The sequence below is a fragment of the Cinclus cinclus genome, unplaced genomic scaffold (genome assembly GCF_963662255.1).
Source record: "Cinclus cinclus unplaced genomic scaffold, bCinCin1.1 SCAFFOLD_168, whole genome shotgun sequence".
NCBI lineage: Eukaryota > Metazoa > Chordata > Aves > Passeriformes > Cinclidae > Cinclus > Cinclus cinclus.
The window spans coordinates 132,754-153,249 of record NW_026912217.1 but is presented as its reverse complement, the minus strand read 5'-3'; positions in this window follow the sequence as shown (position 1 = coordinate 153,249).

Here is a 20,496-nt window from a genome sequence, read left to right as displayed (position 1 = left end):
TCAGCCCGGGTCACTTGTTCTTGCTCCTCTTCATCGGCAAGACCAAAATTTTCACCTTCTGGCCAGTTTGTAATTATTTCCAAAATCCCAGGGCGATTTGGGTTTCCGATACGGGCGCGCTGTGTGATGAGGGCAATCCACTTGCTCCATGTGGCATCGGTGGCGTGGTGGGTAGAGGGGACCTTCCCTTTAAACATCCACCCCAGCACTGGTAGTCGGGGTGCCAGGAGGAGCTGTGCTTCTGTGCCAATCACTTCTGAGGCAGCTTGAACTCCTTCATAAGCAGCCAAGATCTCCTTCTCTGTTGGGGTGTAGTTGGCTTCAGATCCTCTGTAACTTCGGCTCCAGAATCCCAGAGGTCGGCCTCGGGTCTCACCAGGTACCTTGTGCCAAAGGCTCCAGGACAAGCCCTTGTTCCCGGCTGCAGAGTAGAGCACATTCTTCACCTCTGGTCCCGTCCTGACTGGGCCGAGGGCTACAGCATGAGCGATCTCCTGCTTGATCTGGGCAAAGGCTTGCTGCTGCTCAGGGCCCCAGTGGAATTCGTTCTTCTTCCGGGTGACCAGGTAGAGAGGGCTCACGATCTGGCTGTACTCAGGAATGTGCATTCTCCAAAAGCCTATGGCACCTAGGAAAGCTTGTGTTTCCTTCTTGTTGGTTGGTGGAGACATCGCGGTGATCTTATTGATGACCTCAGTGGGGATTTGGCGCCGCCCGTCTTGCCACTTTACTCCCAGGAACTGGATCTCTCGGGCAGGACCTTTGACTTTGCTCCTCTTGATGGCAAAACCGGCTCCCAGCAGAATCTGGATGATCTTTTCTCCTTTCTCAAATACTTCCATTGCCGTGTTCCCCCACACAATGATGTCATCAATGTATTGCAGATGTTCTGGAGCTTCACCCTTTTCCAGTGCAGCCTGGATCAGTCCATGGCAGATGGTGGGGCTGTGTTTCCACCCCTGGGGCAGTCGGTTCCAGGTGTACTGCACGCCCCTCCAGGTGAAAGCAAACTGAGGCCTGCACTCTGCTGCCAGAGGAATGGAGAAAAATGCATTGGCAATGTCAATGGTGGCGTACCACTTTGCTTCCTTGGACTCCAGCTCGTACTGGAGTTCCAGCATGTCCGGCACGGCAGCGCTCAGCGGTGGAGTCACTTCATTCAATGCACGATAGTCCACAGTCAATCTCCATTCTCCATCAGACTTGCGCACAGGCCAGATGGGGCTGTTGAAGGGTGAGTGGGTTCTGCTGACCACCCCTTGGCCCTCCAGCTCACGGATCATCTTGTGGATGGGGATCACGGCATCTCGATTTGTCCTGTACTGCCGGTGGTGCACTGTGGAGGTGGCAATTGGCACTTGCTGCTCCTTCACCTTCAGGAGTCCCACTACAGATGGGTTCTCTGACAGTCCAAGCAAGGTGTTCAATTGCTTAATGTTTTCTGCCTCTACAGCAGCTATTCCAAAAGCCCACCTGAGTCCCTTTGGGTCTTTGTAATAGCCATTCCTCAGGAAGTCTATGCCTAGAATACACGGTGCCTCTGGGCCAGTCACAATTGGATGCTTCTGCCACTCTTTCCCAGTCAGGCTCACCTCAGCCTCCAGCAAAGTCAATTCCTGTGATCCCCCTGTCACCCCAGCAATAGAAACAGGCTCTTCCCCCACATGTTCTGATGGTATTAGGGTGACCTGTGAACCAGTATCAACTAAGGCCCTATGTTTTTGTGGCTCTGATGTGCCAGGCCATCGGATCCACACCGTCCAAAAGACCCAGTTTTCCCGTGCCTCTCCCTGGCTAGAGGCAGGGCCCCTCTAGCACTGGTTATTATTTCCTTCCTGGGCATACATGTTGGAGGTTCCCTCAAGGGGATCTGACAAATCATCCTCCCTTTTGTAATACCCTGCATCTTGGTTATGGGAAGTTGAGGCTACCTTCACTTTAGTGGAGCTCCTTTGGTTAGTGTTTCCCTCCTTGAGTTGACGCACCCGTGCTGCCAGGGCAGAAGTGGGTTTCCCATCCCACCTCCTCATGTCTTCCCCATGGTCACGCAGAAAGAACCACAGGTCAGCTCGTGGGGTGTATCCTCTCTCCTTAGCTGGGGGACGTTGGGCTCTAACTCTGGGATCTGTGACTCGCACTGGTGCTGCATTGACCTTCCTCATCTCCTCCCTCACCCCTCTTATCTCCTCCTTGAACTCCTATCTGAGTTCCCTAATCACGGCAGAGACCTGAGCCTGCATTGGGCCATTCATTATACTCTCAAAATTTCTGAGCTTATCGGCAACAGAACCCACTGTCTCGTGGTTGGTGTCAGCATTAATGGCTGCAATGAATGTGGTGTATTGAGATGGCCCCAGGTGTGCCAGATTCCACAACATCTGCCCTGTGCACCTGACCTTGTCGGGGTCATTGTCGTTGTCCACCCGTCCCAAAGAGTACTTCCAGTATTGCTACTTCTCTCAGCTGTTGGATCCCCTCCTCAGCGGTTTTCCAGCACATTCTATGGTGGTGCTCCTGCATTCTCTCTCTATGGACGAACCTCTCTCTTACACTCATTAAAAGCCGCTCCCAGAGGGAAAGGGGGCCTCGTTCCCTTACGAATATGTGATCCACACCTGAGTCCTGGGTTAGGGGTCCCAAATTCCTTGCCTCAGTACCATCCAGCTGCACACCTGTACCCATAAGGTCCCAGACCCGCAGTAACCACGTTGTAAAAGCCTCACGGCCCCTTCGTACAACATCCTTACGGAGATTATGGAGACTCTCGTATGACAGGGACTCTGTGACGATCTCAACCTCTGGCTCCCCTGCTGGTTGTGAGGGCCCTGCTTTCTGATCATTATTATCTAGGTGCTTTGTTTTCACCTTAGACTTTCTAGTTTCCACGGGGGCAACTGCTGCTGGCTGTGAGTGCCCTTGCAGTTCAGCTGGAGCCTGGAGAGATGTAACATTTGTGGGTTCCACTGCTGCACCATCAGGTTCTCCCTCTTTAAGGCAGAGGGAGAGTTTCTCAAGAGCTGGGGAAAGGTACTCCTTCAGCATTTGGCCCATCTCCTTCACTAGAAACCCCACCCACTCTGGATGGTTCCTTTCTGAGGTGAGCTCTGGGGCAGAATCAGGCTCAGGGGCAACATCCTTAACCTCTGGGGCAGAATCCTTAGTCTCTGGGGCAGAATCCTTAGTCTCTGGGGCAGGGGCAGAGTCAGGCTCTGGGACAGAATCCTTAGTCTCTGGGGGAGAATCCTTAGTCTCTGGGGCAGGGGCAGGGTCAGGCTCTGGGGCAGAGTCCTTAGTCTCTGGGGCAGAGCCAGGCTCTGGGGCAGGGCCAGGCTCTGGGGCAGGATCCCTATTCCTTGGGGGACGTATCAGGGTTGTCATCCAAGTCAATCTCCCCTCATCTCGGAATGTTAAATAGAACAGGTTTACAAGGCCTATTAGCAATGTCAGCCAATGTATGATATCATTACTGCTTAGAAGAGATTTGAACCCCTCAAAAGCTGGTGGAGCAGACCCAAAAAACTGTGTAAGGGGTTGGGACAAAATTTTCCCTGGTGTCATATCCTCACAGTATGTACCATTATTAAAGTAGCCCCAAAAACATACAGTTAGAGTGTGATAGCTCCGAATCCATGTGCCCACCTTCCAGAGGAAGTTAAAAATCCATGAATTTCTCACGTTATCAGCCCACAAAAGGAACTGGATAATAGTTACAGCAGCCTGAGTTATAGGACCCATGTTCAAGTAAGGGATTGCAAATGGGAGAGATAGAGCTGTGGCCACATGGAGCCCAAACCACGGTAAGCTGGACAACATGATGCCACCTAACACAAAACTGAGGTAACTCAAGAACTGTTATTCCTTTTTCACCCTTTTCTCTCAATGCCCTCGGGCCCCACGTTGGGCGCCAAAATCTGTCCTGGTTTGAAGGACAGGTGTTTGCCAAGGAAAGCAGAAGCTTCCCCTTGGACTGAAAGAAAATATGATTCTTCCGATTATTATAATTTCGGAATTAAGAGAGCTCTCAGGCAAAGATATGGGGGTAGGAATAACAGTTCTTTACTAGTATATTTAACAAGACAAACAAGAACAACAACAGCTATGAAATTACCCACAAACAGAACAGTAACTCAGTCCCAGTGTTTTTTGGCTGCAGGCACCTTTTCCCTGAGCTGCAGTTCCCGGTGCTGGGGGCGGGTGGCTCCCGCAGAGCTGCAGGAGGGCTGGGGGTGATGGCAGAGCTGTCCCAGGGGGAGAGAGAGATGGAGAGAGAGCTCTCCGCTCACGGTGTCGGTCCCGGTGCTCAGTAGAGTGCTGGATGGTGGTAGTTCACAGCGAGAAGACAGCCGGGCAGGGTCCGATGGTGGTTTCCCGACGCTGGGATGGGACACAGACGGCGATCGTCCTTCTCGTCCGAACTCCGCGGGAGAAATGGGCCGAGGCCCAGCCTTCCTCTTCCTCTTCTGGCTGTTTGAATCTCGCAGGGCTTGCTTCTTCCCTCCCGTCCCCTCCCCCTTGTCACCAGGGCCCAGTCAACAGGTATCTTAGCATGACAATGGGGAAAATTCCACAGAGGGAAAAAAAAAAAATAGAAAGAACTAACCCTCAACATGGGGTTAAAATAAAATGTTGAAGTAAGGCATGGATGGGGACATGTGGCGGACAAGGACATGGGTGAGGTCATGGATGGGGACGTGAGGGGACACAGCCTTTCATGGAGACATAGACATGGATGGGGACACAGACCCAGCTGGGGACATGAAGGTACATGGACATGGGTGGGGACACGAACTAGGACAGCATCAATGCCACCAGCACCTTCATCTCAGCCATGGCAAAGCACTGCCTAATGCAGTTCCTGCCACCACATTCCCACCATCACTGCTGCAGTATCCCAGCTGAATGTCACCATCCACCAGGGCGGGAGGGTTGTCGACAAGTTGTTGTCAGGGCTTGTTCAGTTGGTGACAAGGGGTGTGGAAGCAAGTGACAGCCACCACAGTGTACCAGGGCCACCACCCTCAGGGGAGCCCAACCACCTCTGAGGACAGCGCAAATGTCAGTGCCACCAGCAGTGTCCCATGCAGGGTGTCACCAGTGGTGTCCTAGTGGCAGTGTCCCCACAGGTGTGGCAATGTTGTCCCCTGCTGTGTGTCCTGGTGGCACTGTGTCCCTTCCCCTCCATTTGTCCTCATCCTCCACTGTGGCCATTACCTCTGTGTGTCCCTGTCCCCTTCCATGTGCCCCCATGTCTCCTCCTATGTTCTTGTCCTCCACCCCTGGTGGGGCCTGATCCTCCAAGGTCCCCAGCCCATGTCCTGCATAGTCTCCCTGTGTCCCTCAGGATGTTTCCGTGGCTGCTCCTGGTGCTGAGTGTCTGCACCCACCCCAGCACACGTAGGGACACGCCATGACAGTTATGACACCCCATGAAACCTTTTCTCCTTGGATTTTGGGTCTTCCCCCCTTATTTTGGATACTTTCTCCCTATTCTGGATACTTTATCCCCTATTTTGTGTCTTTCCCCCTCTTTTGAGTCTTTACCATTTATTTTGTTTCCTTTCCCCTTATTTTGCTTCCCTTCCTCATCTTTTGGATCCTTTCCCCCATTTTCCATCCTTTCCCCTAAATTCAGGCACCTTCTTGCTTCTGGTACGTTTTTGGGTGCCTTCCCCCTCCTCCAATCCTCTCCAACTTCTTAAACCTCCTCAGCCCCCACACAGGTTGCCCCCCAGGCATGTCCGCAGCTGTCCCATGCCACATGGACTGGGTGCTCGCCATCCTCGGCGCCCTTGAGTCTCCAGCCCGGGGCAACTCCCCCGGCACTGCCCCCAACAGCGGCACCCCCAAAACTCTGCCGTCTCGGAGCCGCCGAGCGGGTGCCTGGCCCTCGGCCCTGAGCACAGAGCTCTGCCCGGGGGCTCCCGGGGAAAGGCGGCGGCGCTCGGCAGAGGCCCCAGCCCGCCCAGCCCGCGGCAATTCCCCTGCATCGGGACAAAATCCTGCCCCGAAGGAGCCACTTGCAACGTCCGTCTGCGGCTCCTCCGTGCCCCGAAGATCCCGGCAGCTGCCCCGCGCTCGCCAGGCGCTACGGCTTCCGCAACCGGGCACAATATTCACTTCATGCAATCTTTGCTATCTCTGCTTACAGGTGCAAAACCAGCTGCTGCTCAGACAGTCCCAGATCAGACTGAAGGGCTCCCACCCAAAATGCTGCATTCCGTTCTGACCCACCATTAAGAAATCCAAGAGCAAAACAGACAGCTCATTACAGAAAACCTTGCAAAATCACATCTGACAACATTTTGGTCCAAAATCGCAAATATGAACAGAAGCTGAGCAAGTCAGCAACGTTAGAAAACAAGCTTTGAGCATTGCGACTACAAGAGCTCAGGCAATGCATTTAATTGGAATCAGGCCTCTCTTTCTGACATGTGAGCAATGCCATCCAATTTCCCAAACCAGGGAAATGGGGGGTCCTGGCAGCTGCCGCTTCACACGCAGCAATGACACAGAATAGGGCAGGGAGAGCAGCTGCCAAACTCCTACCTTCTACTTGCAATTAAGAACTTTTATTCTGATGTCTAATAAAGCAACGATTAATAGTCAAAAAGACTAAAAATACTTGTACTAATTATAACACAACTAAGAATAACTGTACTATTGATAGCAATAATAGAGCTAATAGCGATAATAAGAATTAATCATGGTAATAAAAACCCTACCACACTTATACTAGGTTTGCCAGGCCAGGTTTTGGTATGGGGGGTCTCTAGAAGCACCTTCTGTGAGAGGCTGCTGGAAGCACCTGCTCCTCCATGTCCTGCAGAGTCAACGCCAGCCGGCTCCAGGACGGACCAGCCGCTGGCCAAGGCTGGGCCAGGTAGAAATGGTGGGAACACCTTTGGGAAAACAGACTGAAGAAAAGCAGTTCTCGTGCAGTTGTAACTGTGGCCAGGGAAGAGCAGGGCGAGAACATGAGAGGAACAACTGTGCACACAGCCAGGGCAGGGCAGGAGGAGGGGCAGGAGCTACTGCAGGTGCTGGAGCTGATTGCCCTGAGATTCTGTGGTGCAGTCCCTGGTGAGGCAGCTGGGCCCCTGCAGCCCATGGAGGGCACAGAGTGCAGAGGTGCACCTGCAGCGCCTGGAGGGGCCCGTGCCAGAGCAGGGGGACGCCTGAGTGGAGGCTGTGACCCCATGAGAAACCCGTGCTGGAGCAGGGACCTGGCAGGGACCAGCAACCCGTGGAGAGAGAAGCCCACGCTGGAGCAGGGTCCTGGTAGGACTTGCGAGCCCATAGGAACGTGACCCACATTGCAGCAGTTTATGAAGAACTGCTGTCCCTGAGATGAACTCACCTTGGAGAAGTTCATGGAGAAGCGTCTCAGGGAGGGACCCCATGGTGCAGCAGGGGAACGGCTCCTCTCCCTGAGCAGCAGCAGGAGAAACAACATGTGATGAACTGACCAGAACCCCCATTCCCCATCTCCCTGCACCCACTGGGGGAGGAGGCAGAGCTGGGAAAGAGGGAGGGATGGGCAGAAGATACAGTTATCTTACTTCTCACTCTCCTGGTCTGATTTGGAGAGCAGTTAATTCAATTAATATCACCAATTTCAGACCTGTTTCACCCATTGTGACATTTGCTAAGTGATATGTCCCAGTCCTTATCTCAACCCAGTAAGCCTTCATTCTGTTTTCTGTCTCCTGTCCGTATCTGGAGAGGAGTGAGAGAGCAGCTTTGGTGGGTGTCGGCCATCCAGCCAGGGTCATCTGACAACACTTCCTTTCTCTCATTCTTTCTTTCTCTCTTTCTTTTCACAGGTCACTGTGAAGAGGTTGAGTGGTGCTTTGATGGAGGGAGTGAAGGTGGCAGGGAGCAGCAGGGACAGGAGCCACAGGGATGTGGCACAGGCATCAGAAGGGCCCAGGCAGCTGGCAGGGGCTCTCCCCCTGGCCCAGCAGCAGCCCCGTGCTGTGCCCAAGGCGCTCCCACCAGGGGCTGGGCCCAGAGGCAGGGGGAGACTCCAGTCCCGGGGGCGGCGTCTCTGCCCGGATCCCCGTCCAGCCCAGCCTCCCCCGAGTGCGCAGTGACCGCTGGCACGGCTGCACTGGACAGAGTGACCTGTGGGGACATTGAGAGCTGCCCCCACTGTGACACTGCCCTTGGGATTTCACAGGCACCAAACAAATCACAGCCAGCCCTGCTCCTTGTGATGTCACAGGCACCAGAGCACATCACAGTCCTGCCCCTTGTGATGTCACAGGCTCCAGAGCACATCACAGCCCTGCTCCTTGTGATGTCAAATGTGGAGGCCCATGGCTTTGCCTTAGAGGAATTTCCCTTGAGTGGGCTGTGATTAGCTTATCTCAACCCTCCTAGAAGGATGCTCATTAGGTTAGCACACCTTTTCTTGTCATGGTGAGCTACTGAATAGCTTCTCTTATCCCACCATGCCCTAGTATCCATGTTAATCCTTTGTAACCAATTGGTCTTTCCCCCTTGCTCTCTCCCATAAAAACCTCAGTTATTTCCCTCAGTTCTCTAGGGAGCAGTCGTTCCTGGCTCCCTTCACAGAGCTGCTGAATAATAAAGGAATCTTTGTGGAATTTGCCATAAGACGCTTCCCGTCTCTCTGTCCCTGAGGCAGCCTGGGAAAGCCTTGCAAGCAGAGCTGGAATCGCTGAGATTAAATCACTGACCAGAGCTGATGACTTGTGGCCACAGCTACCCCTTCCTGAGGCTTATCCAGTGGCCAGGAGAACAGACAGAAGATCCCCTAGAAGGCAGTTCCTTGCAGGACTCTCTCTCTCTGGGAAGGCTGGCAGCTTCCTGGGTCTGAAGCATTGAATCTCAAAAGACCCCCTACCAGCCTTCAGTCACAGGTACCAGAGCACATCACAGCCCTGCCCCTTGTGATGTCTCAGGCCCCATGAGTGCCCCAAGTGTGGGAAGAGCTTCTCACAGAGCTCTCATTTCACCAGATACCAAGATGCACCACTGAGGGAAGCCCTGCAAGTGCCCGGAGTGCAAGAAGAGCTTTGTGCCAGTCTAAGGTTGCAATGTAAGATGTTAACCACAAGTATATATTCTATCACCATCTGTTAAAAGCAGGTGGAGCAGTGTTCCTTCTCTCTTCCATGACCCATCCATCATAACTCCAGGGGGCAGGGGGAAATATCTTCTGTTAATAGGCCAGCTGTTAAAGCCAGGTGGGGTAGTTTTGTTTACCCCTTTCAGGACCCATCCTTTGTCCAGGAAGGTATGATAATTGATAAAAGATTCGTGTCAATCATAAAAGTAGTGGGGTTTGTATAAACCAGAATACTTAGGTCTGAAATGAAGCATGGACATTAGATAGAGAAAAATAGAGAAAAATATATATGATTAAATAATTCTCTTTAAATACCCCTGTTATGAATATTGTGTTTTTTAGTAAATTGTATTCAATACCAGTTTGCAAAATGAGGATTTCCCACAGCCTGAAAGATTTTGCAAAATCAGATTTCCTGCCTTTGTGTAATCAATTGCAACCTATCTGCTAAGACCAGACTTCCCACTTCTGCTGTTCTTTATCTACCAAAACCAGATGGTTACTTGACAAATTGTCCGGAGATTTCACAAGCGGTCCCATGGATGTTTTTTTGACCACCACCGCTTACCTGGCAGAATTATGACAACAAAAAAAATAACAGTTACTGATTACTACGAGGAAAAACATCCTATAAAAAGGAGCTGCAAACCAAGGTTTGACAGAGCGTGGAGTGGGCGCTGACCCCTCACGTTCCCCAGCGCTGCTTGCTCCGTCTATATCAAATAAAGCAACTTAAATTTTGCTAAATATGGAGACTTTCTTTCTCATTTATAACAAAGGTATTTTCTGTTAATAAGCCATTAAGTCTCGCTGCATGATTAATCAAATTACATCATCCCATTTGAAATGCCCCACCCAAGGGGAAGAGCCAAGCATTTCCTACCTAAATAAAATCTAAAATTTGAAATATCACAGCAACCTTTTCCCACTAAATTCCTAGAGAAAGACCAGAAAGACCAGGCCCATCTTCATCACCAGTTAAATCTTAAAAAAAAAAAAATCAAAAAGAACACACCCTTCTCCAAAATCATTGCTTCAACAAAACCACATCTGTCACTCCAGTAAAACTATAGCCTGCATGTAATCAGACTGCTACCAACACTGTGACCAATAGGGTGTCAGGTTGCATTCTAACTCTATCAGTGTTTTCTTTTTAATATTACTATACTTTTAATTTTCCCAGTAAAAATCTGATATTCCTATTCCCATATCTTTGCCTGAGAGCTCCTTAATCTCAAAGTTATAACAGAGAGAGAGAGAGTTTACATTTTCCATTTCAAGAGAGGCTCCTGTCTTCCTCAGCAGACACCTGTCTTTAAACCAAGACTGTGTTCCTCCAGCTCCATCCCCCATGGCAGGGTCTGCATTGGATGATCTCCAGTGACCCTGGGTGGGCAGAGTCCTGGTGATCTGTGGTGCCACTGATCCGTGTTGGGGAGACACCTGGCTGGGGGATCCACATCCTCCTGGCTCCCCGTTACCTGTATTTTCTTTGCATTTCTCTTTGTCCTTTCCAAACACCCAAAACTGGGGCAGAAATAAAGATGTTGAACTAAGATGTGGAAGGGGACATGGGGGGATCTTCCAGGGGATGTGGGGGATGCTGAGTTCATGGGACTTCAGGGTTCCTCAGAGGGACTTGGGGGTTGCTCAGGGCTTTGGGCACTGCAGGCCCAGCAGCTCTGTCGGCACTGGGACACCCTGGCAGAGTTTCTGGGGCAGCTGACCAAGGACCCCCTGCCCTGGAACTGTCCCCATGTCCCCCCATCCCGGTCCCTGGTGTGCCTTGTCCAGGATCCCCCTGTCCCTGCTGCCAGCTCCCTTGCCCCCAGCCCATTCCCAAGTCACCCCACTCCTGCTCCCATGCCAGTTTGGATCCCATTCGAGGTCTCATTCCCTGTCAATGTCCTGAATTCTCTGTCTGGTTGCCTTTCCCAAATTCCCAGGCCCATATTCCTTGTCCTGTTCCCACTGACATATTCCCAGTTCTGCTCCAGTTCCATACTTCCATTTCTATAGTCCCTGTCTTGTTCCAAAGTTCACATTCCTAGTTCTGCTCCCGTACTCAGGTTCCCAATCTTCCTAATCCACATCCCATATTCTCTCTCTGGTTGCTCTTTCCATATTCCCTGTCCCATACCCATGTTTGCATCCCTGGTCCCATTCCCGCTTGTGTCCCGTATTTGGGGTCCATTCCCAGTCACTGTCTCCAATCCCAGTCCCAGCCCTGTATTCCCGGTCCCATTCCTGTATTGCCAGTCGCTGTCCTTATTTCCAGTCCCTGTTCCCCGGTGCCCTTTCTCAGTCCCCACCCCCATTCCCGGTCTCATTCCAGATCTTGGTCCCCATTCCTGGTCCCATTCCCAGTTCCATTCCCAGTGCTGTCCTGTATTCCCAGTCCCATTCCTGAGGGCCGCCTCTCCCATGGGGGCCGAGGGTTTCACAGCTGGGGCTGCCGTGCCACATGAACCCTTCAGCCCTGCTGCTCTCCTTGGCCAGCTGCAGAGAGTACAAGGCTTTGGGCATTGCTCAGAGGCCCCCAGCTGGCCACAGCAGCCCATCCTGCCAGCACCCCTGTGCCTCAGAGCCCTCCCTCATAGTGGGGCCATGCAAGGGCCATGGGCCTGCACGAGGCTCCTGTTCTTGACACAGGAGCAAGGCTGCAGCTCCAGCCTTGGGGCCCTGGGCCGCAGCAGCCCAGGGCAGGCCCAGCTGCAGAGCTCACAGCCCCGGGGTGTTTCACTGGAACACTTCTGAACACTAATCCCCATCCCATATTCTCTCTCTGCTTGCTGCTCCCACATTCCCTGACCTGCTCCCATATTCCCATCCCCGCTCTCATTCCCGGTTCCTGTCCCGTATTCCCGGTCCCATTCCCCGTCCCATTCCAAGTCCCCATTCCCAGTCACACTTCCCGTTCCCGAACCCGGTTCCCATTCCCCGTCCCCATTCCCGGTTCCCGTCCCCTCTCACCCGACGCCGCCGCCATCCCCAGCCCCCCCCCCCCACGTCGATCCTCACGTGACTGGGGAAACCCCCGCGGTCCTCCCTCCCACCAATTACAGCGCGCGATCGCTCTGGATTTGCATAACCATGCCCTTGTATGTGGCCCCGCCCACCGCCGGCTGCAGCCAGTGCTCCCAGTCAGAGCGGTCCTGGCAGGGATATCGCTGCCAATTCCTTTCTGGGGCTCTCAGTATCGCTTCCAGTGCTCCTAGTATCGCTCCCAGTGCCCCGCGGGCGCAGCTGCTTTGGAATCCCCCAGGGCAGAACGGGAGGGAGAGTAGCAGCCGCAGAAACACGCAGTTTTCCCCTCAGGCAGCAACTCCCTCGGCTGCGGCAGCATCACCCCCCCTCGGACTCCGCAGGTGAGCTGGGAGGGGAAGCTCGTCCCAAATCAGTCGGCGGAAGGGTCTCCGGGAGGGGTTTTTTGCAGGGCAGGGATCTTGCTGGACCCGGAGCCGGGGGACCCCCGGCAGCCTGGAGGGGTGCGGGAGGTTGGTGCTGAGCGGGCTCTGGGCTCCCCGAGGCTGCAAGGGGCCCTGGCTTCTCCAGCTGCCCTCGGGCAGAGGGACCATCAAACCCAGCGTGCTCAGACCTTGTTTTCCCACAAACCAGGATTTCCCATTCCCCAACCTTGGCCCGATGGAGCAGGGGAAGGAGACCAGGAAGGACAAATCCCCGCAGCAGAACCTCGTGGAAGAGGCCGTTTTGAGCAGCTCCACGGTGCAGCAATCCAACGGGGAGGAAAAGCCCTGGAGATCCCGCATGAGGAGGGGCTGCAAGTGCAGATCAGGGGGATCCCAGGAGGAAAGACGCGGCCAGAGCTTGGAGCTGGTGGTCCATGAGCAGCTTCACGATGGGAAGAAGCCCCACAAGTGCTCAAAAGTTGGGAAGAGCTTCAGTCAGAAATCCAACCTCATCTGCCACTGGAGAATCCACACGGGGGAGCGGCCCTATGAACGTGGGGAATGCGGAAAGAGCTTCAGGATAAGTTCAGAATTGACTGTCCACCAAAGGAGCCACACAGGGGAGAGGCCCTTTGAGTGTGATAAGTGCTGGAAGAGATTTCAGAGCAGTTCTGATCTGCTCAAGCACTATCGCATTCACATGGATGAGAGGCCCTTCTGCTGCCCTGACTGTGGGAGGGGCGTCAAGCAAAACTGCACCCTCGTCAGGCACCGGCGCATCCACACCGGGGAGACGCCCTACGGGTGTGGGGAGTGTGGGAGGAGATTCTCACAGCACTCTAACTTGATCATACACCAACAGAGTTTCCACTAAGAGAAGCTCTGTGAGTGCCCCGAGTGTGGGAAAAGCTTCATGTGCTGCTCCAGCTCCATCCCCCATGGCAGGATCTGTGCTGGATGATCCCCAGTGACCCCCAGTGGGCAGAGCTCCGGTGATCTGTGTTGCCACTCATCTATGTTGAGAAGGCACCCGGCTGGGGGCTCCACATCCTCCTGGCTCCTCGTGGCCTAGATTTTCTTTCATTTCTCTTTGTCGTTAAAAACACCCAAAATCGGGGTAAAGTCATTGTACTAAGGCATGAATCAGGACACGTGGTGGACAATGACATGGGTGGGGAAATGGGAGACGTGGACATGGATGGGTACATGGCCATGGATGGAGACGTGGCAGGACAAAGACATGGGTGGGGATGTGTGAGGACATGTAAGGACACAGCCCTGGGTAAGGGGACATGGACATGAGGGTACATGGACATGAGTAGGAACATGGGGAATATGGATATGGGGGGACGTGGATGGGGACATGAACTGGGATGGCATCAATGCCACCACTTGTGCCACCACAGTGCCACCAGCACCTTCATCTTGGCCATGGCAAAGCGCTGCTCAATGCAGTTCCTGGTGGGAGGGAGTTTGGGGTCATCTTGGGACTGACCGTGGGTCTTGTCCACTCTGCAGTGAGGAGTATCCCTGGCCAGGGAGTCTGGGATGGATGGGGGCAGGAGAGGTTAGACACTGGTCCTGATGGACACCAGAGCCATGGATACCAGCTGGACACTGGTTCAGATGGACACCAGAGCCATGGATCCCACTCTGGATGGACAATGCTCTGGGTAGATCCCAGCTGGACATTGGTCTGGACAACCCTTGGTCCTGCAGACCCCCAGCCTGGCCAGCCCCCAGCACAGATGATCACCAGCCTGGCAACGCCCTGGCCAGCCTCACTGGTCCACCAGCCCATTCCAGTTGCCCCAACCCCAAACACCCCAAAATAAACCCAGTATCAGAACATCAGCTCTGGGTAGTCCCTGCAGAGTGAGGAGGAAACTGAGGCATGAGCTGGGGGGGGTGAGTATGGTGGTGGGAGGGGACTTCAGGACCTAGGGATCCACCCTGGAGATTCCAAAACAAGCACCCAACCCCCAGATTGTCACCGCAGGATCTCAGGCCCCTCAGCTGTCACACCAGGGGGACTCCAGGAGCCACCGTGACTCTGCAGTCCCCTCGAAGGGTGACCCGTGGTGTTCTTCTGGTGTCACCAGTGAGTCCACCGCAGGAGAAGGAGGAGGAGGTGAGGATGTGACTGAAACTCCTGCCCGTTTACATGGGGAGGTTGCGACAGGAACTGGGGCCAAGCACAGGTGGAGCAGTGGAGGTACCACGGGGGGTCAGGGGGGAGGGGAGGACATGGGGACAGTCCCCAGGGTCCCTTCAGGGAATGCTGTGGCAGGGGCAGTGTTTGGGGGGGGGGGGGGTGATGTGGGGTGGTGCAGCATCCTCAGGATGATGCAGGGAAAAGGAAATGGTCGGGAGTGACCCCAAAAATGTTGCCACCACCCCCACCTCGGGGATTGCACAGAGAGGGGGTCCTGTGGTGTGACCAAGCACCCCCTGACTGAGGGGCACCCCAGGGTGATAAAGAGGTGGTCAGGGGTATCCCCAAGGTGTAGGGGGGAAGGGAAGTGTGGTTGGGGCGCAGCAGAAATGCCTCCAGTCCCTCCTGCACTTGGGGCACAGGGGTAGCAGGACACCTGTCACCCTGTCCCCAGCAGGGGTGGAGGCTGCGGGAGGCTGGCATGGGTGGGCAGGAGAACCCAAAAATTTGGAACCCCTGGGTGGTCAGGAAATTTGGGACCCTTCAAGGTGGGGATTCCAGGCTGGGGATGCTTCCCACCACCACCCTCAAATCCAGCTCCTGGACCCACCCAAATTATTCTCCCTACCCCATCACTCCCAAATCTGTCCCCAAAATGCCTCCCCTGTCCCACCAACACCAAATCCAAGCCCAAAATTCCTCTCCCCATCCCACCAGCCCCAAATCCAACCCCTGGTCCCCCCAAAATGACTTCCCGCATGACGCCGCCAGCAAATGCAGCCCCTGAACCCCCCAAAATTGACTCCCCGCCACCACACATGGAGGTGTGAGCCCCCCCGGACACCCCTGAGCCCCCCCCGCACTACTGAAGACCTACAAGTGGCACACTGTGGCCGCCACCACCCCAGGAGGGGACCCCAAAAGGGGAGGGGGGTCCCTGGGGAGCCAGCGCTGGGAGCGGCTGCAGGGCTGGAAACGCTCCTACAGCCACCCCGACAGCGACAGGGCTGGTGACAGGGGTGTCCCCAAGGGCAGCGTGCACTGGGCGCTGATCCAGAGGGTGTTTTCTGTCCCCTCCAAGGTGCCCAAGGAGCCGTGGGGTCTTGAGGGGACACAAGGGACAAGGCCATCCCTGCAGCTGTACCTGCGCCCTGTGGGCAGGAGGAGGGGACACGGCGACAGCAGTGCCAGGGCAGAGCTGGGGACACAGGATGGGACAGTGTAACTTTTTGTTGTGTCCCCTGCCGTGTTGTTGGGCAGGGGAAAGTGACAAGGTTTGTGAGCGCTGGCCTTTCAGGCACTTAGCTTCATGGTTTCTCACAGAAACCTGTAGTTTCCAGCCGGCATAAAAAGACCGGGAGAGCAGCTCAGACTTTTTTCCACAGGCTTTATTATTGTCCGTGAAGGGGTCAGGCTACAAATCCAAAGACAGGGGATCACACATGTACTTTTATAGGTTTTGGGGGGATCACAAGTAAACCAATGGAAAACAGGGTAAACACATTTTGGCTAACTACATTATCTTTCTTTGTTTGGGACAACCAATTATAAAGAACCAAACCCAACCAGTAATATTCTAAAAAGATAGGAAGAGCTTGCATTTTTATAACATGAGTCATTCGAAGCAAGTAGTTTTTCTTATCTCAAAGGAGGTTCCAGGGGACTGTTGAAGGGCTGTTTGCAGAGAGATTCATCTCCTCTACAGGGCAGGTGAGTTATTCTGGAGTGGAAGTTGAGTGCTGGATGCTGAAGTAATTTCAGAGAAGTTCAGAATGTGCTGAGTTGGAAGGGACCCATCAGGATCATTGAGTCCAACTCCTGTCCCTGCACAGGACACCGCAACAATTCCACTATGGTCCTGAGAGCACTGTCCAAATGCTTCTTGTCCCAAGACAGAATTGGGGCTGGGACCACTTCTCTGGGGACCCTGTTCCAGTGCTCAAGCCCCCTCTAGGTGAAAAAGATTTTCCTAATCAACCTAAGCCTCCTCTGACTCAGCTCCAGCCATTTCCTCGAGTCCTGTCCCTGCTCATGAGAGTGAAGAGATTGCTATTATCCTCTGGACACTCTGCAATGGCTTTATGTCTTCTCTATGTTGTGCTGTCCCTCAAGGTGAGGCCACCCCAGTGCAGAGCAGAGCATGACAATCCCCTCCCTGGCCCGGCTGCTGATGCTGGGCCTGCTGCCCCAGGACATGGTGGCACTTTGGACTGCCAGGGCACTGCTGACTCATGTTCCACTTGCCCTTGGCCAGGACCCCTGGGTCCCTCCCCACAGCTGCTCTCCAGCCTCTCCTTCCTGGTCCATACACCAAGGCAGGGGTGCCCCATCCCAGGGGCAGAATCTGACACTGCCCTTGTTAAACTCCACAGTTGGTGATTGCCCATCTCTAGCTGTGAGGTCTCTCTGCAGAGCCTCTCTGACCTCCAGGCAGGTGACGGCTCCTCCCAGTTTAGTGTCATCAGTAAATTCACTGATTATCCCTTCAAGCCCTGTGTTCAGGTCCTTAAGGAAGATGTTGAAGAGCTGGGGCTGGCAGTGGAGCCCTGCAGAACCCACTGGTGACCACTGTCAGTGTGGTGTCACCGCAGTCACTGCCACCCTTGGTGCCTGACCCCTGAGCCAGTTGCTTGCCCATCCCACAATGTGTTTATTCAGCTGTGTGCTGGACACTTTGTCCAGAAGCATTCTGGGAGACACAGTACCAAAAGCTTTGCTGAAATCCAGAAAGATTCCATGTGCTGGCTTTCCTGCATCAACTGATGTGTTTTACCCTGTTGTAGAAGGAAATCAGACTTCACCAGCAGGACCTTCCCCTCATGAAGCCATGCTGACTCTGACTGATGCCTGTATTGTCCTCCAGGTGTTTTTCAATACTTCCCAGAATAAACTTTTCCATTATTTTATTTGGTATTGAAATGAGACTGACTGGCCTGGAGTGTCTGGGGTCCCCCTTCTTGTCCTCCTTGACATTTGTACATTTGCCAGATTCCAGCCAGCTGGGACCTCTCAAATCCCAGATGTGAGCTCTGTGTATACTTTGATTACTCCAGGGGAAGCAGCCTGCTCAGACCCGCATGTCTGAGCTTCTATTCTCCTCAGGCAAACCCGCTCTGAGGGCAGCAATGGTTAAAAGAATAATTAAAAATACTTCCCATATACAGGCACAAAGTCATTGCAGATAAAACAATCTTTACAAAAGCTCTTTAAGGTGAGACTCACAGGGCAAAAGTGGACTGCCGTGAAAGTCAGGTTGGGAAAAAAAAGTCTTAGTCATGTCTGTATTTAGTATAAAATCCCAGTTTCAGGAGAAGTTGAGGAATGTGTTATTCCAGAAGGAATTGTCTTAAGTAGATATATTGTACTTGTTCTTTGCAAAGCAAAGGAGTCTGTCCCATTCTGCTGTTTAAATTAAACTGTCTGATTACATTTCAGGGATTTTGGTGGCTTGGAAACAGTTTGGTGCAATTTTGTGAGCATTCTCTTTCTGTGCATTTCAGCCCTATGTTTGAGGAGCAGTCTCCTGTGTTTTCCTGTAGAAAGCAGGCGTTATTTGGCTGGATGTGTGGGGCATAACTCCAGCAAACTCACACAGTGATAATAGAAAATGCTTCTGTTTTTATACTCTATTTTATATACATATTCACTGATTTTCCTGGAATAAAGATACATATTATAATCCTTTCTCCCAAAATCATTAACATATTTAATGTCCATCATGTAGATGCCCATGTCCCCAAGAGTTGGGCTAATGTGGAGCACTGACACAACGAGCAGATAGATCAGGCTGCAAGGATAGAGGTGTCACAGATAGACTTAGACTGGCAACACAAAGGAGAATTGTTCCTGGCTCGATGGGCCCATGATGCCTCAGGTCATCCGGGCAGAGATGCCACCTATAAGTGGGTATGAGATAGAGGGGTGGATCTCACCATGGACAGTATTTCCCAGGTTATCCATGACTATGAGATGTGTGCTGCCATCAAGCAAGCCAAGCGAGTGAAGCCCCTCTGGTATGGGGGGCGGTGGTCCAAATATAAGTATGGGGAGGCCTGGCAGATTGACTACATCACACTGCCTCAGACACGCCAAGGCAAGCGTTACGTGCTGACCATGGTAGAAGCCACCACTGGATGGTTGGAGACCTACCCTGTGCCTCATGCCACTGCCCGCAACACCATCCTGGGCCTGGAAAAACAAGTCCTTTGGAGACATGGTACCCCTGAGAGAATTGAGTCAGACAATGGGACTCATTTCAAGAACAGCCTCATAAGCACCTGGGCCAGAGAACACGGCATCGAGTGGGTGTACCATATTCCTTATCACGCACCAGCGGCTGGGAAAGTGGAACGGTGCAATGGGCTGCTTAAAACCACCTTGAAGGTGATAGCATAGGGTTAAAATGTTTCTAAAATCATGGGAATTGTATAAATTTAGTGGATGGTAAGGTAGGCCTGGGGAACTAGGCCCTGGGAATGGGAACTAGGCCCTGGGAACAAATTAGATCAGGTGAAACTGCACCTGTGTAATCACCGTATGATAAATGATACGATTGTTTGGTAGTTGAATATAGTTATTGTTTAATTGTAATAAGAATCATGAGAAAAGGTGTTTGGAGGACCTGATGAAAATTAGAGTAATTCATGCTTGGATAAGATCAATGTATACAATAGAACAATATGAGTTTAATAATTAATATATAGTTACATAATTAAAAGGGTATAAAATCATGTTCATCTCAAATCCATGTTGGGGTCAGATTTGGGTTTGTAGCCCAGTTCCCAGAGCTCTTCAATAAAAGCACCTGCATATAATCATCCTGTGACTATATGTTTCCACGCTAACATTTTGGTGACCCAGATGGGACCTTGTGAGTGCTGCTGATGACCCCATGACCTGATCACGCTCCAGCCGGCACCAAGGGATTCTCGGGGAGCCCATCGGCACCAAGACCCCCCACCGCTGACAACGTCCCCTGGAGAAAGGTAAGGTTCTTTTAATCTGGTCTGGTTGCCTGCCAGTTAGACGCAGCGAAAGCTGTGTGTTGTTGGGCTAAGGAATTCCTGGTATTGCCTAGGCACCGTCTGTCAGTCAATCGCAAAAGCATTGCAGGTTCAGCATCAGGGGTCTATTATAGCTGTAACATGGAGAAGTTCAAATGGATTTTGGGCGGCAATGCCCCCATACTACACACTTATCCTTTGGGGTGCTTAATAGCACATTGGAAGGAAGGTAATTTTGGGCACGAGTTACGTAAGGTTAAGTTGATTGATTATTGCAACACTTGGTGGCCAAAATATGTCTTGCATATAAAATAAAAAATTAAAAAAGGTTAAAAAAAGAGAGAAAAAAAAAGGAAAACGTGGCTGAAAAACGGTTCTTTGCAATATGACATGATTTCACAGTTATTGATGTTTTGTAAACAGGAAAGGAGATTGGATGAAGTTCTGTACATTGATTTGTTTTCCTGTTTGCAGGAAAAACCAGAGTGGCTGGCTCAGTGTGGGTTAATGATTGTTAAAATACCTGAAAACAATAATTGCATGGGTTGTGTCCAAGGGAAGCGTTGTTTAGAACACCTGGCATTGGATGAAAGTTTATATTGGAAAAATGATATAGATGGTGAATTGCTGGTAGCCCTCACGGCATCAAGGGAATCTGACCCTACCTCACCTGACCCTATTTCACCTGACTCACTTACACCCCCCTGCCAAAAGATACCCTCCTCCCTCACCTACTCGTGCTCAGGGATACCCTCCTCCCTCACCTACTCGTGCTCAGGGATACCCTCCTCCCTCACCTACTCGTGCTCAGGGATACCCTCCTCCCTCACCTAC